Raw genomic sequence first — 24,189 nt, 5'->3', positions numbered from 1 at the left:
CCTAAAAAATCTGTGTTGATTGTTGAATCTGATATCTTTGATATGAAAACATTCACAATGGGTAATATTGAGGACAACAAAGCTTGCTTACTTTTATGTTATGAAGGTATGTTAACAATAGCCATCACGAAAAATACGAGTCCATTTACTGACTATTAAAGTTGAGTCAAGAACTATTGTTATCTCATGTTCGTCTTCCCCCAAATCCTGTGAGATAGAAACCATTACCCTCAATTTGCCAAAAGCAAGGTTAGATAATTGGAGTGGTTTTCCTGACAGCACTCATCTAGTAAAAGTTACAGAGCTGGGATTCAAAGCAAAGTTTGCATAGCTCTGTACCCTATTTCCTGTACTTCTCCATTCTAAAATGTAAACTTTACCTTAAATGACTTAATACTCTGTATCTATCAGAGATTTAATCCATGACGATTGTGACCACGAGAAGTTCTAACTTTTCCAATAAAAAAACAGAACAGAAAATATTATTCTAACATTAATTTTCTCTTCCTGGGGTTTGGCAATTAGTTTTACCCAACCCTTGAGAAATCAGAATTTTCTGGAAACAAAACAGAAGCATTGTAAATGAATTTAATATAGTAACACTTAATAATTCTGCTAGAAAACAAAAACACTTCTAAATGCTGTAAAAAAACAAGCTGTGAAGTACAGCTGTAAATTCTTCCATATCGGGTTCTATTATTAGATGCCATCGGAAAAGATTTAAGGGGTGGTGTGTGTGTGTGTGTGTGTGTGTGTGTGTGTGTGTGTGTGTGGTATTAATTGCAGAAAGACCAAATTAAAATAGAAAACAGAGGAAGACTCTTTCTTTTCTCCTCATTTGTACCTAAAGGCAGGAAATGGCTGTATAAAGAGATGATCTCCAAGAACCTTTAAAGGACCAACATAGTTTGACCAAGGCAATCATGAAAAATAAAGAATGGCTGGGGAGAGAGCTTGGGCCATGAAAGCCACCTCTAATATTGAAGGGGGTTGTATTTTGACGAGATGATAAGCTTCTGTGTCATCCAGGGAAGGAATCCTGAGCAATAGGGCTGTGAAAGGTGACAGTCTACACAGCGGTTCAGTCTGAGCTCAGTCAGACAGCTCAGATTCATGTGCCAGCTCATCCCTGGATAGTTGTGGAAACTTGTCTCTGCTAGTTGATGTATTTAAACTTCATTACCCTCGGGTCGCCTGGGTGGCTCCCTCGGTTCAGCATCCGGCTTCGGCTCAGGTCATGATCTCACGGTCCGTGAGCTCGAGCCCCGCGTCGGGCTCTGTGCTGACAGCTCGGAGCCTGGAGCTGCTTTGGATTCTGTGTCTCCCTCGCTCTCTGCCCCTCTTCTGCTTTCTCTCTCTCTCTCTCTCTCTCTCTCTCTCTCTCTCTCAAAAATAAACATTAAAAACCGATTTAAACTTCATTACCCTCATCTCTGTTCTAAGGACAACTGTGCTAACTTCACAGGGTTCATGTAAGGAATACATGAGATGATGTCAGTAATGTGCTCGGTCTCCTGCCTGCGCTTAGTGAAGGGAGCATAGATGGAAGCAGTAAGAGCATGACTGTCAGGACTCAGATTTTAGCTCAAGAAAAGTTAAAACTTCCTAACAAAAGAAGGTAACTAATTCTGGAGGTGCTAAATCTTAGTTTGGATGATGTCTTCTTTCTTTTTAATTAAAAAAATTTTTTAACGTTTATTTCTTTTTGAGAGAGAGAGAAGTAGAGTGCAAGCGAGGGGAGGGACAGAGAGAGAGAGAGACAGAGACACAGAATCAGAAGCAGGCTCCAGGCTCCGCGCTGTCAGCACAGAACCCCACACGGGGCTCGAACTCACAGACTGTGAGATCATGACCTGAGCCGAAGTTGGACGCTTACCTGACTGAGCTACCCAGGCACCCCTTAAACTTTTTTTCTTAAAGTTTATTTATTTTGAGGGTGGGGGAGGAGCCAGGAGAGAGGGAGAGAGAGAATCCCAAGCAGGGTCCTTGATGTCAGTCTGGAGCCTGACGTGGGCTCGATCCCGCGAACGGTGAGATCATAACCTGAGCTGAAACCAAGAATTGGATGCTCGACGGACTAAGCTACCCAGGCACCCCTGGATGATATCTTCTGGAGGAAGTTAAAGAGAAAGTTGTTGATTACAGGCAGGCTCGTCCTAGCTCAGATTCTCTGACTCCCTCTCCTCTCACTTGGTGCCTCACCCATGCTGAGTTGCCTTTCCACTTTCAGACCTGCACGAATACCAGGTAATGTGGGAATTGGCTCCCACCTGCCCAGAGGACAAGAGCCAGGGTGTGGGAATGAGCCGCCTTCAGAGCAAACCTTGAATGATGAGAAATGGTACACAGGAGGGAGCTGAGCAAATATACTCACCCTTCCTCCCCTCTAGTGGGGACAGCCCAGAGCCCTGCACGTGGACAGGCTGGTTGTCTTCCAGCTGATGTGAAGTATTGTTATGTGTCATACGTGCGGTGTCTTATATATTTCTTTGCCTGGCTTTGCATTTTTCCTCACCTCACTGTTTTGGGCTTGCACCTCTCAAATAAGCTTTAGGAACTTAATGCTTTTTTCTGGCTCTGCTTTCTAGAAGATCTGGCCTAAACCAGGTGTTTCTTGCAAATCTGAAATTTGCTTTGATTGCAAAGCTAAACTTTGTCCTTCATCTCATTAGGCAGAACATCAAATAAAAAGCAACATCAACTGACTTGTCTAAGATTTGTCCACCTCTTTGTAATAAACAAATCACATTTTCATAATTTTGGGACCAAGACACTGGAGTGACCTCTTTTTTCATGCAACTTATGATATTATAATAGGGGACACTAATCTCCTGCAACCCAGGGCACTGATTATTCTTGAAGAACAAGTTTGTGGAGGTTTCTTGCCACTTCTGGCCCTTTGTCTTAACCTAGTACATTGTGACTCCTCCTGCTTGTAGCCAGGAAATAGTAAATGATCTGCTTGCTGTGTGGAACATGTGACGTATGTTATCATTTTATAGATTTGAAGCTTCAAGGATCAGTGGCTGAAATCCTAGTTTTTAAAAAATAGGTATGGATAACTACAAGCTTAGAGAACAAAGGTTTATGCATTTTCTATAATATGTATTCTTTGTTACCTACTGTTTATTGATCACCTGCTATTCATCAGGTTCTGTGGTAGATGCTGGGGATAAAATGATAAACCGGACAGATGTGGTCCCTGCTCTTGCATAGCTGGTAGTCAGGTGGAAGAGTTGGAGAAAAAAAAAGACATATAAAAATTCACTAAAATTTGTCATGCTATAAATGAAAATCAACCCAGGCTACTGAGAAGAAATATGGGAGTAGAACATGCTATGGAAGATAACCAAGAAAGCCCTCTCTTAGGAGGCAGCATATAAACCCAGCCCTGTGTGATGAAAAAGAGCTGGCTATATGTGGAGTGGGAGGTAAAAGGGCATATGGAATATAAGGAAAAACTTATGCAAGGGTCCTGAATGGGATGAAGGAGGCTGTCTGGGGTAGGGCACAAACACAGCGTCAAAGGGAAGAGGTCATGCAGGTGGGCACTGGCCACATCTGCAGGACCTTGGGTCCCGAGATTTAAATTTATGTGCTTGGGGAAGGAACATCAGGACTCTGAGGAGGGAAACAACGTGGTCCGATTTAAGTACTAAAAATTCCATTCTGGGTTCTGTGTAGAAAACTGGCTGGGGTGGGGTAGAGACCAGTTAGTAAGTTCTTGGTGTGATAAACCTTATGGTGAGAGGCACGAGTGACCTAAACTAGTGAATGGTAGTGGAGAGAGAGAGAGCGGAATGTTATGGCACATATCTTTTAGGCGAAGAGTCTGCTGATGATGGAATGTACTGATAGGTATGGAAGGATATGATAGGCAAAGACAGTCAGCAGTCAAGAGTGATCACAAGGGCTCTGATTTAAGGGCTCAAGAAGCTGATGGGAAAAATTGGGGAATACGAGTTATGTGTAGAAGAAAAGAATTTTCTATTTTGAAAAGATTACTTTGAAGTATTTGCAAAGATATTTCAATGGAAAAGTCAAGTAGTCAAACAAAGGAGTCTGGACTTGAGCGTTCTGGGCTAAAATGATAAAATTGAAGAGGCATTTTCTATAGTTGGTACTTAAGACATACGATTGGTGATTCAAGGGAGAGTGGGGAGAGTGGACAACAGAAAGCAGTGGCAAGAGAACACAGAGAGGCATGAGCACCAAACCACGGTTGAAGAGATTGACTTCTGGTACGTATTACGATGGAAGGAACGCATTAGTGTCCTAGAGCTGCCCTGACAAGATGCCACAGACTGGGCGGCTTAAACAACAGAAAACCATTTTCTCAGTTCTGGAGGCTGGAAGTTGAGATCAAGGTGTCACAGCAGGTTTGGTTCCTTCTGAGGATTATGGGAGAAGGACCCTTTCCTTCACCTGTCTTCTCTTTGTGTGTTCATGTGGTCTTCCTCTGTGTGCGCATGTCTGTGTATGCAAGGTCCTCTTCCTATGAGGACACCAGTCATCCTGGGTTAGGGGCCACTATAATGAACTCATTTTAACTTAATTATCTCTGTAAAGACCCCATGTTCAAATATAGTTACTGCTGTAGACCATTTGAGCTGCTGTAAAAAAAATACCATAGATCTCACTTATATGTGGAACCTGGAAACACACACACACACACATGCACACACACACGCACACATACACCAAAACAAAAAGCTGCATTTGTAGATACAGAGAACAACTTGGTGGTTGCTGGAGGTGGAGGTGGGGGTGAGGGGTGGGGAAGAGGGTCAAAGGTACAAACTTCCAGTTAAGAGATAAATAATCCAGGGGATGTAACATACAGCGTGGTGACTATGGTTAACAATACTGAATCGTATAGTTTAGTTGCTAAGGCAGCAGATCGTAAAAGTACTCATCACAAGAACAAAAAATTACCATTATGTGCCTGAGGTGATGGGTGTTAACTTATTGTGGTGATCATTTCACAACGTATACATATATCAAATCACTATTTTGTACACTTGAAGCTAATACAATGTTATATGTCAATGATCTCTCAATGAAAAAAGAGAGAAGCAAAATAAGAGGGAAATATATGAAAATTAGGAGATAATTATGGGAGGTCCAACATCAAAGTAATAGGTGTTTCAGTGCACCACGACCAAAAAAAAAAAAATAATAAGGATAAAATAGGGGAGGGAAGTTTTTAATAGGATACTTCAAGAAATTTTGTCAGGAAAAATGCTCCCTTCTTGATTTGAAAGGTGTACTAGTTGTCCAACAAAAGGATGAAAATGGATCCACGCTGTGCAATGAACATCACATCCTTGCCGCCACGCCCCCAGCCCCAGTCCTAGCTACACTGTGGAATGACTAAGATTTTGCAAAAGACACTTCTGTTCTTGGCCAGCTTTAGTGATATCTGCATACAAACACCCAAAGCAGCAATTAAACAAATGCTCCCCAAGGCTTCTATCGCACTTAGAACACATTGAGAGTTCCACCTCTGACCTACAGATCTCTCCCTGATGGGAACCTGAGTGAAGTTCCAGTCTCTTTGCCTCGCATATTCTCCCTTGAGCCACGCTGGCTCCCTTGCTGGTCTTTGAGCAAGCCAAGATGAGAACCTTGAGGCTTCCCTTCTCCACTGTCCCGGAATGATTTTTATCTTCTCTGTGTTTACATGTCCTTCTTTCATAGTTTTGTTCAGGTTTTCATGTGACAACCTCTTCAGACTTTCCTGACATTACAATCTATGTTTTACTTTCATTGCTGTTTCTTCATTTGTTTCCCATTACTTTTCTTCAAAGCACCTACCATTGATTGAATAAGTGAATAAATGAATGTTCTTATATGTCGTCTTCTCTATGAAACGTAAGCCTCACGCTGGCAGGAATATTGTTTAGCTAACTGCTGCAACTGATGTCTAGAACTGTGCTTGGCAAAGAATGGGCACTGAATACATTCCTATTGGATTAAGCAAATAAAATTGTATATCTTTCCTGCTTTCGTCTATACCTAGAACTTTGTCTTCCCCCAGTCTCATTTATTAAAAAAGCTCGGCCAAGTCACAGGTTTTCTTTATTTTTAAAGTAGGTTCCTAGAGGAAAAGTCGAGTAGATTCTACCTAGGCCTACTGAAAACGGAAGGAGAACCAAAGCAGATGTTACTGATAGGAGATCTGGGGGAAACAGAGGGCCAAGGAGGTTTCCGTACAGGACTCCATGGAAGGGGGGTCATCTCAGAGGAAAACGGCAGTGTGGTGTCCCTGGGAGACTTAAATCCTGGGGGCTTGCTTTGCTAAAGACCTCTGTCTTCAAATTCAGCTCAAGGTTTTTTGAGCTCCATGTTTTCAGATTTGGACAGTGAAAATGTTAGCGGTGGCCAGTGTTCTGGAAGGCATGGGAAGCCAAACACTTTCCTTCAACCCTGAGGGGAGGGGAAGAAACTCCCTGCTAGGTCCCTGGTTGAACCTGCTCCCAACCCAGTGGGATGGGAATCCAGGAAAAAACTGAATCTGACTCGGACAAATGCACTACCTGTGACTTTCTTATCCCTTCCCTAGGGAGTAAAGCTCATACTTCCAACAAATGGGATGGTTTACCCATTTAATGTACCAGAAGTAAAAGTAATCTCAGCTCTACCAGAATTTCTGACCCCACATTCACAATTTAGAACAGCAAGTATACACTGAATAGGAATGATCCAGAAGCTGTCGGGACTATAATAAATGCAAGGCATAATCTTCATGGAAATAAAACCTACTCATCTGAAGAAATAAGTCCCATAGACCAGGTGGCTTAAACAACATGCCTGTAGTTCTGGAGGCTCAAAGTCCAAGATCAAGGTGCTGGCAGAGTCCGTGTCTGGTAAGAGCCTATTCCCTGGTTCACGGATGGCCCACTTTACACTGTGTCCTCACAGGCAAAAGGGGCAAGGGAGCTCTCTTGGGCCTCTTTTCTAAGGGCACTAATCCCATTTATGGGGCTCTGTCCTCTTACATGCGGAGGAGGGTGTACAAGCATTGATTTTATAGCAGTCACATTCCGAGGTAATGGGGGTTAGGGCTTCAATATGTGAACTTTGGAGGGGCACGTAATTCAGCCCCTAACAAGGAAAGACATTTTTTTTCTCTCCTGTAACAGAAGGGGAAAAAGATGGGGCAGGCAAAGTGTGTCTAATTTATGGCTTCCAGAGTCTCGGTGAAACATGTATGGGGAGGAGATTTAAAAAAGAGAAAAAAGTTTGAAACCGTTGCCGAGGGGTGTAGAGGAGTATTATCTTACTAAAGAAACATAGTGGGAGTCCTGCGCCATGATAAGGGCCCATTTCGGTTTTGTGGTCATGAATTTAAAGTGAAACCATTCAGCTTGGTTTGTAATTTCCTCTAGCAACACACAGCTGCTCCGGAAGGCAGAAGAAAGCAGATGGGATTTTACCAAGCAAGTGTCACTCACAACTAGGAATGAACATAACATGCAATTAGGAGAGAGGTTTAAAATAACACAAACATTTAGATATAATCTATCACTCTCTTCACCAAATGTTAACTGCCACCAATTACGCCTCTGTATTTTTCTGGTTCACTCTGAGCTTGGAGACATGAACTTGCATTAAATCTTCTCTTAGAACCCAAGACTTCCTAAGGTCCGGGTCACACACCCAGGCTTCGGGATAGCCGAACCCGACAACCATGACCCTCTAGAATACAGAGGTTTTCACCAGCGAGTCCCAAGGGAGGACACAGGTTTGCCTGCAACGGAGCCCAAATTCCTGACTGATGGAAGACTAAAAATTCATTGACTTTCACGTTTATGCAAAACTAGGGAGCTGGGAAAGTTTACGCCGCTGTGCATTCAGAGCCTGAAATGAACGTTTATTTATTCATCCAGCACATACATACATTGCTGGGTGCTTACAATGTGCAGGTGCTGTTCTCGTGCTGGAGGTCATGAACAAGAAAAATCTCTGCATGCGGAGTTTAATAGGGGAGGAGGAAAGGAACATGCAAGTAAGAAAAGTGTTAATAACAGTTTTAGATGGGGCTAATTCCGGGAAGAAAAAGTAAAGCATAGGAAGGAGTTAGAGAGGGGGAGGGTTCAGATAAGGTGATCTGGTGAACTCACCGGGGTGTGCGTTTGGGCAACGTGTGCAGGAAGCTGGGAGGGGAGAGCTGCCTAAGCATTGCTCTTTGCAGTCATAGCTGCACTGCAGATTGAATGTTGATAAAGCTGTCGCAAGGGGATTGTACTTCCCGACACGCGGCGCCTCATATACAAAGTTTGATCAGCCATTGCTTTATTGTACGCGCTGCAGCAATGTAAAACGATCCCAGTATCAAATTATCAGGGAATATACAACCGTTGTTTCCACTGTGTCGGTTGGTTCCTCTATTATTTAAAATTCTAGGGGTGCCTGGGTGGCCCAGTCGGTTCCCCATCCGACTTCTGCTCAGGTCATGATCTCACAGTTGGTTCGTGGGTTTGAGCCCCGTGTTGGGCTCTGTGCTGACAGCTCGGAGCCTGGAGCCTGCTTTGGGTTCTGTGTCTCCCTCTCTCTCTGCCCCTTTCCCACTCAGGCTGTGTCTCTCTCTTAAAAATAAATACACATTAGGGGCACCTGGGTGGCTTGGTCGGTTGGGCGTCCAACTTCGGCTGGGGTCATGATCTCACGGTCTGTGAGTTCGAGCCCCGCGTCGGGCTCTGTGCTGACAGCTCGGAGCCTGGAGCCTGTTTCAGATTCTGTGTCTCCCTCTCTCTCTGCCCCTCCCCTGTTCATGTTCTGTCTCTTTCTGTCTCAAAAATAAATAAACGTTAAAAAAATAAATAAATACACATTAAAAAAAATAAATAAAATTCCAGTGAGTGTTTAGTGCTCCTAAAAAAATAGAAACCTTGAGGACACACAGACTCTCAATTTTCACGGACAACTGATAGACACCAGAATGGTTCTCCCTACATCATCCCAGCTGCTGAGCAGGCTTTAGTATGCAGCCGATGCTTACTATAACAAGGAAGATATTTCCATATCACAGAAGTATCACATGAGCTTTTTCTGAGTATGAATTCACCTCTGCCAGGGTACTATGACATGAAAGTGAAACAACTTTGGCATTAATCAGGTGAAGGCATTTAGAAATGTAAGTAAGGTCACATTTCATAAGGGAGCCTCCCATACATATAGCATATATGTAGATACGTATATTCTTACCCAGGGGTTCTACACTCCCACCTGTCTCAAGAAATTTAGAAATACACAAGAGGGTAGTTTTCATTAAGATAAGTAAGTTCCAAGTATGCTGCTTCACTTAGGTGATGCCTTTTATAGGGTCGTATTTTGCATCTGGTTATTCGCCACGTGGTTGAAAATACGCCATTGATTCGATTTCTGCCATGAACAGCGTCCACTAGAAATGGTCGGTCTGGCAATATCGAAGAATCACAGTGGATCCTCAGTCTCCTCTTCTCCCAAGTAAATAACTGGGAAGTAGACCAACTGCTCAGTCAGAGGTGACTTAGGGAGGCTACAAGGTAATATCATGCAAACAGTTGGTCTTTCAATCCCTGCTTCAGTATGTTTTTCTCCACAGAAGGTCCTAAGAATTCCGTGCTTCGCTTTCCCACGCCTGGTCAACAGCTGAAACATGTGACAACTCTTTAGCCCATTAGCTATTATTTAGCAAAGGTGAATGGAGCTCACTTTATCTCTACAAGGGTTTAAGGACAGAGTCACTGAGGACGATGAAGCTGGCACTGTAGTTCTGCTATGCCAAGCTCCCTAAGTTACTGAACAGAGAACAACGGGACTACAGCAACATGTTAGAAGCCTTTGCTTTTTGGTTTTTATAACAAGTGTATTGTGACATAATTCACGTATCACGGAGTTCCCCCTTTTGAAGTGTGCGATTCAGTATTTTTTTTAGTATATTCACGCAGTTTATTCATAGTATATTCTAATTTTACTTATTTATAACCACAAAACGATACCACATGCCCATTATTTCCTCTCAGCTTCTGGCAACTCTTCTGTCTCTATGAAATTACCTGTTCATTATTATTTTACTTTCTTATCTGCAGTTATATGTCTTCCCGAATAGTCTATGCTTTTATCATTACAAAACGTCCTGTATCTCTAGTAACCATTTTTGCCTTAAGTCCATTTTCTGTGGTATTAGTATAGCCACCCAATATTTCTTTTTTTTTTAATTTTTTTTTTAACGTTTATTTATTTTTGAGACAGAGAGAGACAGAGCATGAACAGGGGAGGGTCAGAGAGAGGAAGACACAGAATCCAAAACAGGCTCCAGGCTCTGAGCTGTCAGCACAGAGCCCAATGCAGGGCTCAAACTCACGGACCGCGAGATCATGACCTGAGCCGAAGTCGGCCACTTAACCGACTGAGCCACCCAGGCGCCCCCAATATTTCTTTTGATTACTGTTCTCACACTATATTTTTCCTAAACTTTACTTTCAACCAGTTTGTCTCTTTGAAACTAAATTGTGTGTTTTGCAAACAGCTTATAGCTGAATAATGCTTTTTAAATCTCTTTTGCCAATCTTTGCCTTTTAATTGGAGTGGTGAATCAATTTTCAGTTAACATAATTACTGAAAGGTAAGATTTCTTTTTGCCATTTTCTGTATGTTTTCTTTACGTGTCACATCTCTTTCCCCTTATTCGTCCACTAGTACCTTCTTTTAGGGTAAACAGGTATTTCCTGTGGTACCATTTTAAATCACTTATTTCTTTTACTGTGTTTTTACAAGTTATTTTCTTAGTGGTTGCCCTAGAAATTACAATTAGTGTCCTCAATTTAAAAATATTAATTTCAATACTATGCGAAAACTTTGCCCCGGTATAGCACTCTTTTCTCTCCCCTCCTCTGTGTAATCATCGACATTAAAATTATAAATATATGCATTATAAGCCCATTAATACATTTGAAAATTATTGCTTTATGGAAATATAAATGTTTTTAGTTTATTTATTTTCAGAGAGAGAGAGAGAGTGGGAGAGTGGTTATTTATTTTGAGGGACAGAGAGTGTGGGAGAGAGAGAATCCCAAGCAAGCTCCACTCTCAGTGCAGGACCTGATGCGGGGCCTGATCTCACGAAATGTGAGATCATGACCTGAGCTGAAATCAAGAGTGGGACACTTAACTGACTGACCCCCCCGCTCCCCGCAGGCTCCCCGTAAATATATTTTAGGGCTGATAGAAGTAGGAAAGAATTGCATGCAAAAATACACGTACATTGCCCGTCACGTTCCCCTTTGTGATCAGGACTCGTGCTCTTTCTTTATATGCACGGATTTGAGTTACTGGCTGATGTCTTTCATTTCAACCCGAAGGACTCCCTTTAGTATCTCTTGTAGTGCAGGAATGCTAGAGATAAATTCGCTGTTTTTCTTTACCTGGGAATATCTGAATTTCTCCTACACCTTGAAGAATCATCTTGCTGTACACAGAATTCTTGACGGTTTTCTTTCAGCACTGTGAATGTGTCGTCCCACTGCTCTCTGGCTTCCATAGCTTCTGATCAGAAGTCAGCCATAAATCTTGTTGAGGATCCCTTGTACAGAATGAATCTCTTTTCACTTGCTGTTTCCAGGATTCTCTTTTTGCCTTTGTTTTTGACAGTTTGGCTCTGATGTTTTGAGGTGAAAATATCTTTGAGTCCATCCTATTTGGGGTTGGCAGAAATTCTTAAATAATTGGTGTTTTTATGAATTTGGAAAGTTTTCAGCCCTTTTTTTCCTTCAAGTGTTCCTTTTGCCTCTTTCACTTCCCCTTCTCCTTCAGGAACTCCATTATGTATAAGTTGCCATGTTTTCAGGTGTTCACAGATCTCTGAGGTGCTTTTCATTTTTCTTTAGTTTTTTTTTTTTTGTCTTCCTTAGACAGTTATCTTCAACTTTTCTGAGTCTTTCTTCTGCCATTGAGATCTGCTGTTAAGTCTAGTGGGGTTTTTTTGTTTTTGTTTTGTTTTGTTTTGTTTTGTTTTTTTCTTCATTTAAGTTATACTCTTCAACCCCAGAATTTCTATTTGGTCCTTTCTTTGCAATTTCTCTCTACTGGTAGTCTCCATTTGGTAGGGCAACACTGTCATGAACTGTTTCTTTCAAAATTGTATCCTTTAGTTCTTTGACATATCTGTTGGGCTTGATTTAAAATCTTTTAGTAATGGGGTACCTAGGTGGCTCAGTCAGTTAAGCGCCCAACTCTTGGTTTCAGCTCAGGTCATGATCTCACAGTTCATGAGTTCAAGCCCTGCATTGGGATCTGCCACTGGCAGAATGGAGGCTGCTTGGGACTCTCCCTACCTGTCTCTTTCTGCCCCTCCCCCCATTCTGAAAATAAATAAACTAAAAAAAAAAAGGGTTTTGTTTTTTAAATTTTTTTAATGTTTATTTATGTTTGAGAGAGAGAGAGAGTCAGAGAGCAAGCAGGGGAAGAGCAGAGAAAGAGGGAGACACAGAATCTGAAGCAGGCCCCAGGCTCTGAGCTGTCAGCACAGAGCCTGACGTGGGGCTTGAACTCATGAACTGTGAGATTGTGACCCAAGTAGAAGTCAACTGAGCCGCCCACGCACCCCTAGAAAAGAAAGTTTTAATTGTAAGTCCAACATCAGAGTTTCCTTAGGGATAGTTTCTGTTGACTGCATTTTATTTCCCTATGCAAAGGTCAGATTTTAACTATAAAGCCTTAAGTTTAAAATTTAAATTATAGAACTTGTAATAAATTAGAGTATTGGTTTCATACTTCTGCCTATACGTTAGAATCACCTAAGAAACTGTAAAAACTAATGATATTTAGGCTTTACCTCAAACAAATTGAACTGTAATCTCTGTATAGGGGGCCCCAAGTATCTGCATTAATATCTATGTTTCTCAGCTTATACTTATGCTCATTAGGTGTTGAGAACCCTATAGCTTTAAATCTGGCACTAATCGATTTGACCAAATTTTGTGAGTACTCGAAGGAAGAGGGTCATTTTCCAGAAGAAGCAAAAACGTAGAATGGCTTATGTGGAAACTCTGTAATTTGAGTTTGAGTGAAAGGTTTCAGAGATCCTGAAGTTAGGAAAACATTTGGTGCCAACATATATAACTAACATTTACTGAGCTCTTGCTATATCATTGGCACTGTGTCAGATACTTTATGGAGACGATTTCATTTTAGTCCTCTCAACATCCTAAGATAATTGCTACTTTTATACACCCCATTATGTAGATGAAGAAAGTGGGGCTGAGTGGTCAGATAACCAGCTAAGGAACCAATTGGTAAGCAGATGACTAAGAGGGAAACCTGGGTCCAGCTCTGCCCCAAACCGATGATTTTACTCACCAAACTCCCCTGTTTGTGTAACTACCTATGATGTAGAGCTAGTGCGCACAGCCAAAATCCCTAGGTCTCTTCACCGCCATTGTGGTTGAGAATAACTCTCCATTGGAATGGGTTCTCACTTTTATAATGGGTGTCAGGAGGAAAATAGTCTTTTCTTTAGGTCATTTTACTTTAAAAACCTATTCTACATATATGTGAATAGTAGCTTGGTGTTGTGGAAGAATATTTGATATGGGATAACTTCTTTATCTTTCAGGCTTAAAATGAACTGTCAATGGCATGGTCTGTAGGATCATTTCCAAGGGAAAGACTCCATGATTCGGTGAGCACTCTGTTGATTTATTTGTCTGTTGGTCTATCTAGAATTTTCAGAATCACCTATCATAAAAGAACGATGATTTGCCATCAGAAGCAGCTAAGCCTCAGGAGTATTTTGAGCAATAAATGAAATGAATGTAAGAACACTTTGAAAACTGAAAAGCACATACAAATGCATAGTTTTATTATGTTTCAAAACTATTCTGAGAACCACATATATACATATGTTTATCTGTAGAGAACTGGTTAATTATTATATATTATTATATATCAAACATTTTTGGAAAGATTCCAAATGTAAAGCTTCCATTGACCTCAGGATGTGTTACCCTATTGGCATCATTATGTGACACATGGAGTATTGCCAACCAGAGAAACTTGCCTGAAGTTCAGCGTCCACAGTTTTTATTGGGATTTAGACAAATGGGCATGATTGATTGATTGATTGATTGCCCAACGGTTGAATTCAATCTCTAATCCTGACCACTTTCCCAGAGGCTGGGCTGATACCAAGTGGTCCAATGCATCCGCCATTCATCACCATTTTAGCATAAACTGTCAGTGTTGTTTGAGGGGTCCACCATGAATGACAAGAGACTCCTATTGCTCTAGAAACTCCAGCAACGTAGAGGTTATCTCCCAGGGGCTGGGGGCAAAGATCAGACCTCTCTTTAGGCAGGATAAATGCTTTACTATGTAACCATTGCAACCGAAATTTGAATTGTGTTGAACTGGTATTATTTAACTAGGTCATGGTAACTGAAATTCATGCATATTGGAATCATGCAAAGCAAAAGCTGCATATATATATGTAATACATATATATATATGTATATATGTATTATATATACATAATATATATTGGAATACTGGAATATTGGAATCATGCAAAGCAAAAGCTGCATATATATATGTAATACATATATATATATGTATATATGTATTATATATACATAATATATATTGGAATACTGGAATATTGGAATCATGCAAAGCAAAAGCTGCATATATATATGTAATACATATATATGTATATATGTATTATATATACATAATATATACATATACACACAAATATTTATACACACACACATATACATACACACACATATACATACATATATTTCACATGCATAAATTGCTCATAAAAATAAATAACTTATTTTCTTCTTTAGAAAAGTGATTTGTCCGAATGTATCAAAAAAGCCTTAAAAAAGCATAATGATCTCATACTGTGACTCATAACATCAAATATATTTAAAAATTTATGTCAAAAATTAAAAATAAGCTAAATTTAGAAATGTTTATGTTTGAAGACATTTAATTCAGCTATTTTAATCAAATTGAGAAATGTTTCTGTCTAGTGTTCACTAAAAAATATATGGAATTATATATGTATCATAATCAAAACTGTATTTTAGAAAGCATACTAAAATTTTACTAGTAGTTACCTTTAATCTGTAGAAAGAAAAACTAATTGCTAATTTAGTTTTGTTTTTCTGTGTATTTCAATTTTCTATAAGTGAGCATTTATTAAAAAATTAAAATTTAAAACTTAAGATGTAAACATGAACATCCATGAAAGTTTGTGAATAGTTGTGGGTTTGATACGCTTCTTGTGGGGGGGGTGCCCTTGTAGTTACCTTGGGCTTTCATAACAAAATACCAACTGGTTGGGTAGCTTCAACAACAAAAATTTATTTTCTCACAATTTTAGAAGTCTAATATGAATGTTCTGGCCAACTTGGTTTTTGGTGAGGATTTTCTACCTGGTGTTCAGATGGCTGCCTTCATGTCCTCACACGGCCTTCTCTTGGTGCTTGCATGCAGAGAGAGAGAGAGAGGGAGAGAGGGAGAGAGGGAGAGAGCATGTCAAGCTTTCTGGTATCTCTTCTTACAAAAACACTAATCCTATCAGATCTGGGCCCCTGCCCTTATGACCTCATTTATCCTTCATTACTTTCTTAGAGGTTCCATCTATAAATACAACCATACTTGGGGTTAGGGATTCACTATATACATTGTGGAGGGAACACACACATTTAGTGTAACAGGCACCAACTGAACACTGGAAAATGATTTTAAAAATAAGATAGTTAAGTAAAAGGTTTCATGCAAGAATTTTGGGGGCATATAACCTTCCTGAAGTTATGTGCAAGATTGTCTTGACATTTGTTTTGGGGGTGGAAATAGTGCAGAACTTCTATCAGATGTTCAAATGATTTGTGACCTCAGAAAGTTAACAAACACTTAATTGGAGAAAATTCACTAAAAGGGACACAACAGATGAATCAAGAAAAAGTAATATTTTGATGATGAAAACAAGTCAAAAAGTGTTTTCTTAATACAGACCAAAGACAGTGTTGCAAGAAAATTGAACGCACGGGCTTTGCAAGGGGTGTGCCTGTGTTTAAAGTCCAGTTCTGTCATTTTCACTAGAAGTGTGACTTGAATGAAGTTAGTCAACCTCTTGGCGTCTATCGCTGAGTCTATATGAGCCACCTCGTTGATATAATGTCCCCAGGAGGCAGGTAACAGTATCCTCACATAGAGGTAAGGAGCCTGAGGCTTACCCAGCAAGGCAACATAGAAACACACAGTAAGCATTTAGCACACAATCTGGCATGCAGAAGAAGTCAGAAATTGCTTGCTTCCACTCTTATTGGACGATAATATTTATTTATTTATTTATTTATTTATTTATTTATTTAATTTGAGAGGGAGAGAGCATGAGCAGGTCAGAGGATGAGAGAGAGAGAGAGAGAAAGAGAATCTTTTTTTTTTTTAATGTTTATTTATTTTTGAGACAGAGAGAGACAGAGACAGAGCATAAGCAGGGGAGGGGCAGAGAGAGAGGGAGGCACAGAATCTGAAGCAGGCTCCAGGCTCTGAGCTGTCGGCACAATGCCAGACGCGAGGCTTGAACTCACGAACTGCGAGATCGTGACCTGAGCTGCAGTCGGACGCTTAACCGACTGAGCCCCCCAGGTGCCCCAAGAGAGGGAATCTTAAGCAGGCGGCACACTCAGTGCAGAGCCTGACTCGGGGCTTGATCCCACGACCCTGGGATCATGACCTGAGCCAAAATCGTGGGTCAGTCGCTCAAGCAAATGAGTCACCCAGGCGCCCCTGTAACATTTATATTTTTGTTACTGCACAGTCCTTCCTACCCTATCCTTTCTGCTCCCCTCCACAAGTGAACATTTTTACCTCAATCCACAATTCTTGAAGGAGTAACTATGCCAAACGTGATGGACTAGATTTTCCCTCTGAGGAAATCTCTGGGATGCAGGTCAGGCTGAGGAGTCACAGAATGACGCATGTCCTTGGAGGGGGTTGATGTCAAGACAAAAAACCTAGGAATAGAATGTAGTAAGTAATTTATTGCTCAGAATGATCAACTTATGATTATTAAGGTGAGTACCAAATTATACCCATTTCAGAAAGACTTCTATATTATTCTTTGTCCCCGTCAGAAATGCCTTTGAAGAGTTATTGGTGTCAGACCATCCTTGGGGGCCCAGCACAGCTGAGAACAGGCAGACACAAATCTCCTTGGCGCACATGACCATAAAAATGCCTTTTGTACTCTCCGTATCTGTCATGTTTGGTAACATTAGTAGACTTATACCCTGGATTTACATACCAACAAGAATTTGTACAAAATTCTTGGTCGAAATTTGGATCTCAAGAAAGGACGGTAGTTAATTACTTGAAGTAGTAGACCTACTGCCACCTTGTGGCAAGGTTACAAATTTCAGGACTAAGGAAAGTCAGGCAGTTTGTTAATTTTCAAAACCACGACAGATGTCATATTACTAAATCACACCGAGTCAAAAGAATTAACTTTTGACAAACTTAACTCTTATAACACACATTTTCATGATGTGAAATTGTTGATAAATCTCTTCCTTGCCTCAATTGTCAGATAGTTTTATTGCAAAATATACCCCCTCATCTCATCCTTTTTGTTCATTCTTTTCCCTTCATGATGACATTCAGGTGTAGTGGGAGAATGTATCACTTGGGGTTCTTAATCCACCAGAGTTTGTAACATGATCTATGTTTTTTGACCTAGCTGTTCAGTGAGGTTAAGTCATGTGTTTAGTTAGCACATGAAGCCAATGCCACAGTATGGAACTCAATTCGTTTCTATATGGGTCACTTAGCTTTGCATTATCTCATGGCCACAGTATGTGGCTTTAACCAACTCTGGTCAGCCATTATAAAAATATGCACCAAAGTTCATCAAGGTTTTTATGATAGAAATCCACCAACACCACAGGAAAAAAAAAAAAAAAACAGTTTCAGGCAACTATTCTCTTTTGTAAGTGATTAGTGTGGTCATCTAAATCTAAGGCAATAAACACTCCGCAACAATGTATTGATGGGCTATTTATTATTTATGACAGCCCAGGATGTACACACACTTTGCATATCAAGTTGCCAAGGTCCAGTAAGCGACAGACACAATGCCACTGACGGGAACTTGGAGGAAAAAGTTGTTTTTTGTTTGCATCTACCATTTTACCAGGACTTTAAAACGCCAATTATTTCCCGGTCTTTATCGTTATAGGAAAGACCCGCGTGCATGGGCGCGCACCCACACATTTGTCAAAAGACACGTTCTTGACAAAACTGAAGCAGGGAATCATAGGCTCATGTTATCTTTCTGCTAAGCTTGTCTGGTGTTTGTAGATGGTCGCCTGGCAGTCAAAGGTTCTGTTGAGGGGATCTAGGGAAAGAGTTAGTATCATTCATCTATGCGTAATAAAATTACGCAGTTAGAAAACCAGTTGTACATAATGGATGTTGGCCAATGATTGTTTAGCAGAAAACACTTTCACATTTGGCTTTTCCCAGTGTAAAAACCAAAAAGCAAGAGAATACTGCTAGTGGCCTCTCTCCCTCAAAGTTTCAGCGTTCAACCTCGTAAATTTGAATTCTGTTAATATTTAACACAGCTTTAAAGAGATTCTGAATTGTAGGGAGAACATGATGAAATTTTTTTTTGTTATCTTAATGCAGACTTTTGATCTTCAGAGTGACTGCATTTATGGAAAATTATTTAAACCGATAATGGAACCAACTTTTAACACACTAACAGGCAATAAGCCTCTACTGACCATAATTCTAATAAATCTATAGGAAGTAAGAAAGTTTTTCAGAGCTCCCCAGTCAGAACATTCAATGGTTCTCTTGGCAGGAGAGTCGCTAACAATGGAACACATCTTACAGAGGATCGTGCAAATAATGTTTCTTGATTAACTACATTCATTTAGGTACTGAACTGCGAAGTTGTAATAAAATTATCCTTACTTTTATGGACCTAACACATGTTCATATCCATATTTTAGAAGTCAAATGATTCTTCATCCACTTACTGCCTCTTAATCTCATTCCGGGCCCCACTCCTAGATGCAATCATTTTTAGCCTGTTTAGTAACATCTAATTGTCTTACTTGTACATCCCATATTTTGTTGCCATTTTAAATTCTTCCTCGTTGCTCGTTATTTCTATTATTACTTAGTTAGTGTTTATTATTTCCATTATGGATAAATGAAGGATTGGCTATGTTACCCCCACTCCCCCCAACTTGCTCTGTCTTCCTTTCTATTATGTCATTGTACTTGACTTTGGGTTATGGAAATCTTTAGTGTTGCTAGCACGTTTGGAGGAAAGCATTTGTTTTTGGCAGCTGTCCTTCCTAATCCTCCAGTGTGCTGTCTGGCTCTGTCCAACCTGAGACCTCTTTTCTAACATCCTTTGTACCCAGCACTCCAGGCACAAAGCACATTTTCTTCTTTCTAGGGCGCCCTGGAGCCTTGCACACATTCTTTCCTGTCCTGAGAATGACTTTACTCCCGTCCCTACATTGCAAACTCCTCATCCGTTTTAAGACTCACCTTTTAAGAAGTCTTCTCCAACTGTCCCAAGCAGAGGCTGCCTTTGTGCTCCTGACAGCATCCCCGTATGTCTGGCAGAGCAATTATTGGATTAAATAAAATTCGAGGCAAAAACTGATCATTGAAGACTGTCTTCAAGCTTTTCATCTTCTTCTAAACCAGAATTGGAAGGGATAGTACCGAAAGACGAAGTGGCTGGGAATGGTAAGACGTTTTTTTCTGAGGAGACCAAGGGACATGTAAGAAATATTAGGAGGGTCTTATACTCACCTAGAGTGAGAAACCCATGTAAAGTCCACGGAGCACACTGCTGGGACCCTACCAATTTGCTGTCCCCAGCCGTCACCATGGGATAAGCTGGGGACTTCCCAACTCCAGCACCACATCCAGTGTCCCCACAGCACTTACTTCCAAGAATCCCAGGGGAGACACAACATTATAACATACCCACTTTCCGGGTGGTGTTTTCCTGGAATCAACTCCCAAATCACATACCTTCCCTTGTTTCAGAGTTGGGTTCTGGAGAAACCTAAGCTAAGAGAGCACTTATTTTGAAATTTCTTTGGACTGCGTGGATTGTGTCTGGCTGTCCCCGCTCACTCCAGGACTGAACTGTGGGGTCCTTGATGTGACTTTCCCACCAGGCTGGCAGGCCTTGTCTTTGATGGATCCAACTCTCAACAGATTTTTGTGAAGTGAATAAATGCATGAACGAATGAAAGATATCCCATAGGAACCACTTAGTAATAAAGGAGATTTTGCAAATGCTACAGTTTAGATTCCTTACTGCTTATCTACTTGAGCAAACATGCAGGCTTGTCTGAACTGGTCCATATTAGGTAGTGAAGGAAGCTCACTAAATATTTTAGTCACATTCACACTCCCCAAATGAGTCATTTTTTCCAAACCTACATAGCATATTATTGGCTCCAAAGATGTTTTCACTCTTTTTAAAAAAATAACGTTTCGGCAGAGGAACTTTGTATTTAGAGTTTAATGGTCCCAGAGACTCATTAATTTTCTTTCTTGAAACACGGAAATAAAACATTTCCATCTAGTTCTAAATCATTTTTATGAAGCTAATTTTCTCCACCGCTGAATTTAGAGAAAACCTTCTTAATTCAGAATCAGACATTACATACTATGTGTTAAGTCTTAAGTATATAAGTATATATTTAAAGTAGCTTATTTTCTGCACCATAAAGCAATACAATATTGAAGTTGATATTTTAAAGAATCAAAATACAGAAACTGAAAGGAGTAAGTGTTAATTAGTTTTAGTTTGCCAGGAACCAGGTTTAAGACACTAAAAAAAAACATATTCAGCCAAAGATAGTTGATACTCTTCATATCACATGCATAGTTTGAAAACATTACAATTTGAAAGCAGACTCTTAAGTACAAATGATTGTGTCCCCACCCAGCCCCTACTAAGAGACCCGAGCAAACACCAGCATAGTTTCTAACAGCTCAAGGCAGCATCCTCAAGGCAATCCCTCCATCCCCATTATGTTCCCATCCCTCGTGGAAAAGGTCCAGGCTGTCAAAAGAATTTACTGTTCCAACCAACACCTGAAGATAGGACTGCTCCCTCCCGGTCTTTGTGAGAGTCTAGGAACCTGACTTTGGTAAGGATAAGCGTGAGTTAGCCAGCTCAAATGGCCTAGTCACACGGACCAACCCCCTTTCTGCTTTTTGGGATTCCTTTCCCTGTCTCCACCGAGCTCCCGCCCACCGCCCCCACTCCCTCCCGAGGTACTCACATTCCCTTTAAATTGTGCAGTCACCTTTCAGAGAATCTAAGTTGAATGCTGTTCATGCTGGGCTCTTTTCCATATTGCAGTAGTTATTACTGATTAAAATCGGTCCATAACGTTTTAACTAATGCCTGGCTTTGTTTATCTTTGACAAGGTCCGGTGCACAATGAGAGCACAGGTAAATAGCATGAGAGTGTCATTAAAGGTACTAAACATAAATTTTTTTTTCCTCTTCCTTCTTCCACCTATTTCTGGACTTGTTATTTTTTTGACACTTAATATTTTTCTAATAAAGAAAATTTGAAAAACTTTTATTGAGGTATAATTGACATGTAACAGTATATTAGTTTCAAGTGTATAACATAATGATGCAATATTTGTATATATCGTCAAATGATGACCCCGATAAGTTTAGTTAACATCCGTCACCATACATACTTACAAAAGATTTTTTTTCTTGTGACAAGGACATTTAAGATATACTCTCTTACCAACTTTCATATATGCAATACAGTGTTACTAAGGATAGTCACCATGCCGGGGTGCCTGAGTGGCTCAGTTGGTTAAGCGTCAGACTCTTGAATTCAGCTCAGGTCGTGATCTCGAGGTTTGCGAGTTCGGGCCCCACATCAGGCTCCACGCTGTTTGTGCAGAGCCTGCTTGGGATTCTTTCTCTCTCTCTCTCTCAAAAAGTAATAGTCACCATGCTTTACATTTTCTCCCCATGACTAATATATGTTACTGATGAAAGTTTGTAACTTTTGACTCCCTTTGCCCATTTCTCCTACCCCACCTCTGGCAACCACCAATATGTTCTGTGTATCTATGAGCTTGGTTTGTTGTTGTTGTTTGGATTCCACATATAAGAGAGATCATACGGTATTTCTTTCCCTGTCTGACTTCTTGCACTTAGCATAATGCCCTCAAGGTCCATCAGTATGGTTACAAATGACAAGATTTCATTCTTTTTTATGGCTGAATAATATTGTAGTGTGTGCATGCATGTGACATCGTCTTTATCCATTCATCCTTTGGTGAGCATTTAGGTTGTTTCCAACTGAAACAACTACTGAAAATAATGCTACAATGAACATAGGGCCACATATATATTTCAAATTAATGTTTTCATTTCCTTTGGATGAATAACCAGAAGTGGAATTGCTGGATGATGTGGTAGTTCTATTTTTAATTTTTTGAGGAACCTCCACACCGTTTTCTATAGTCGCTGCACCCAGCTTACATTCCCAGTAATGGTATACAAGAATTCCCTTTTCTCCACATTCTCACCAACACTTGTTATTTCTTCTTTTTTTCATCATAGCCATTCTAAGAAGTGTGTGGTGATATCTCATTGAGGTTTTGATTTGCATCAAATCAATGATTTCTCATCAAATCTGATGAGAAACATCAAAACATCAAAAATGATGTTGAGCATTTTTTCATGTACTTGTTGGCCATCTGCCAACATGTCTATTCAGATCATCTGCCTGTTTTTTAATTGGATTTTTTTGCTATTGAGTTGTGTAAGTTCTTTACATATTTGGGAAATTAAGGATCAGATATATGATTTGCAAATACTTTCCTCCATTCAAAAGGTTGACCTTCTATATTGTTGGTTGTTTCCTTTGCTGGGCAGAAGCTTTTTATTTTGATGTAGTCCCACTTTGTTTTTGCTTTTGTTGCTTTTGTGTTTGAAGTCAAATCCAAAAACTCACTACCAAGATCAGTGTCAAGAAGATTACATCCTATGTTTTCTTCCAGAAGTTTTATGGTTTCAGGTCTTATATGCAAGTCTTTAATTCACTTTGGGTTAATTTTTTGTGTGTGGTGTAAGATACTGATCTGATTTTCATTCTTTTGAATGTGGCTGTCCACTGTTCTCAACACCATTATTGAAAAGTCTGTCTCTTCTCCATTGTATATTCTTTCTTTTGTATATTTCTTTTGTCATAAGTTAATTGACCCATGCCTGTGTGAGTTTATTTCTGACTGCTTTATTCTGTTCAATCGATCTATAGATCTATTTTTGTACCAATACCATACTGTTTTGATTACTATAGATTTGCAGTATAGTTTGAAATCAGGCAATGTAATATCTCCAGCTTTGTTTTTCTTTTTCAGGTTTGCTTTGGCTATTCAAGATCTTTTGGTTCCACACAAATTTTAGGGATGTTTGTTCTATGTCTATGAACAATGCCATTGGAATTTTGATAGGAATTGCATTGAATCTGTAAAATGCTTTGGGCATATGGACATTTAAAAAATATGAATTCTTCCAATTCATGAGTATGAATATCTGTGCATCTGTTTATGTGTTCTTTAATTTCTTTCAGCAGTGTCTTACAGTTGTCAGGGTATAGGTCTTTCACTTTTGTTAAATATATTTCTAAGTATTTTATTCTTTTTCATGCAATTATAAATGAGAGTTTTCTTAATTTCTCTTTCTGATAGTTTGTTATTAGTGTATAGAAATGCAACAGATTTCTGTATATTGACTTTTTATCCTGTGACATTTTATCCTTATTTATCTATTAGTTTTAACAGTTTCTTGGTAGAATCTTTAGGATTTTCTATATGTAATATTGTGTCATCACAAATAGTGATGGTTTTACTTCTTTCCCCATTCCGATGCATTTTGTTTCTTTTTCTTGCCTGATTGCTGTGGCTAGGACTTCCAATACTATGTTGAATAAAGTGGCCAGAGTAGACATCCTTGATGTCAGAAAAAAAGAGCTTTCAGCTTTCATCATTTAGTGTGAAGTTAACTTGTCATGTATGGCCTTCAATGTTGAGGTACATTCCCTCAATACCTCTTTTGTTGATAGTTTTTATCATAAGTGGATACTGAAGTTTGTCAGATGC

The 24,189-nt window shown here is 39.9% G+C and overlaps 1 long non-coding RNA gene across 1 annotated transcript in view; it reads left to right on the top strand.

Moving 5' to 3' along the window:
- LOC115506088 overlaps window positions 1-24,189 on the top strand; it is a 231,768-nt gene that overhangs the window by 71,677 nt on the left and 135,902 nt on the right. The window contains exon 3 of the long non-coding RNA XR_004343150.1: window positions 13,601-13,666. This is a non-coding gene — a long non-coding RNA (uncharacterized LOC115506088). The remainder of the gene's footprint in view (window positions 1-13,600; window positions 13,667-24,189) is intronic.

The sequence above is a fragment of the Lynx canadensis genome, chromosome F2, assembly GCF_007474595.2.
Source record: "Lynx canadensis isolate LIC74 chromosome F2, mLynCan4.pri.v2, whole genome shotgun sequence".
NCBI classification, from domain to species: domain Eukaryota; kingdom Metazoa; phylum Chordata; class Mammalia; order Carnivora; family Felidae; genus Lynx; species Lynx canadensis.
This window is presented reverse-complemented; position numbering and strand designations above follow the sequence as displayed.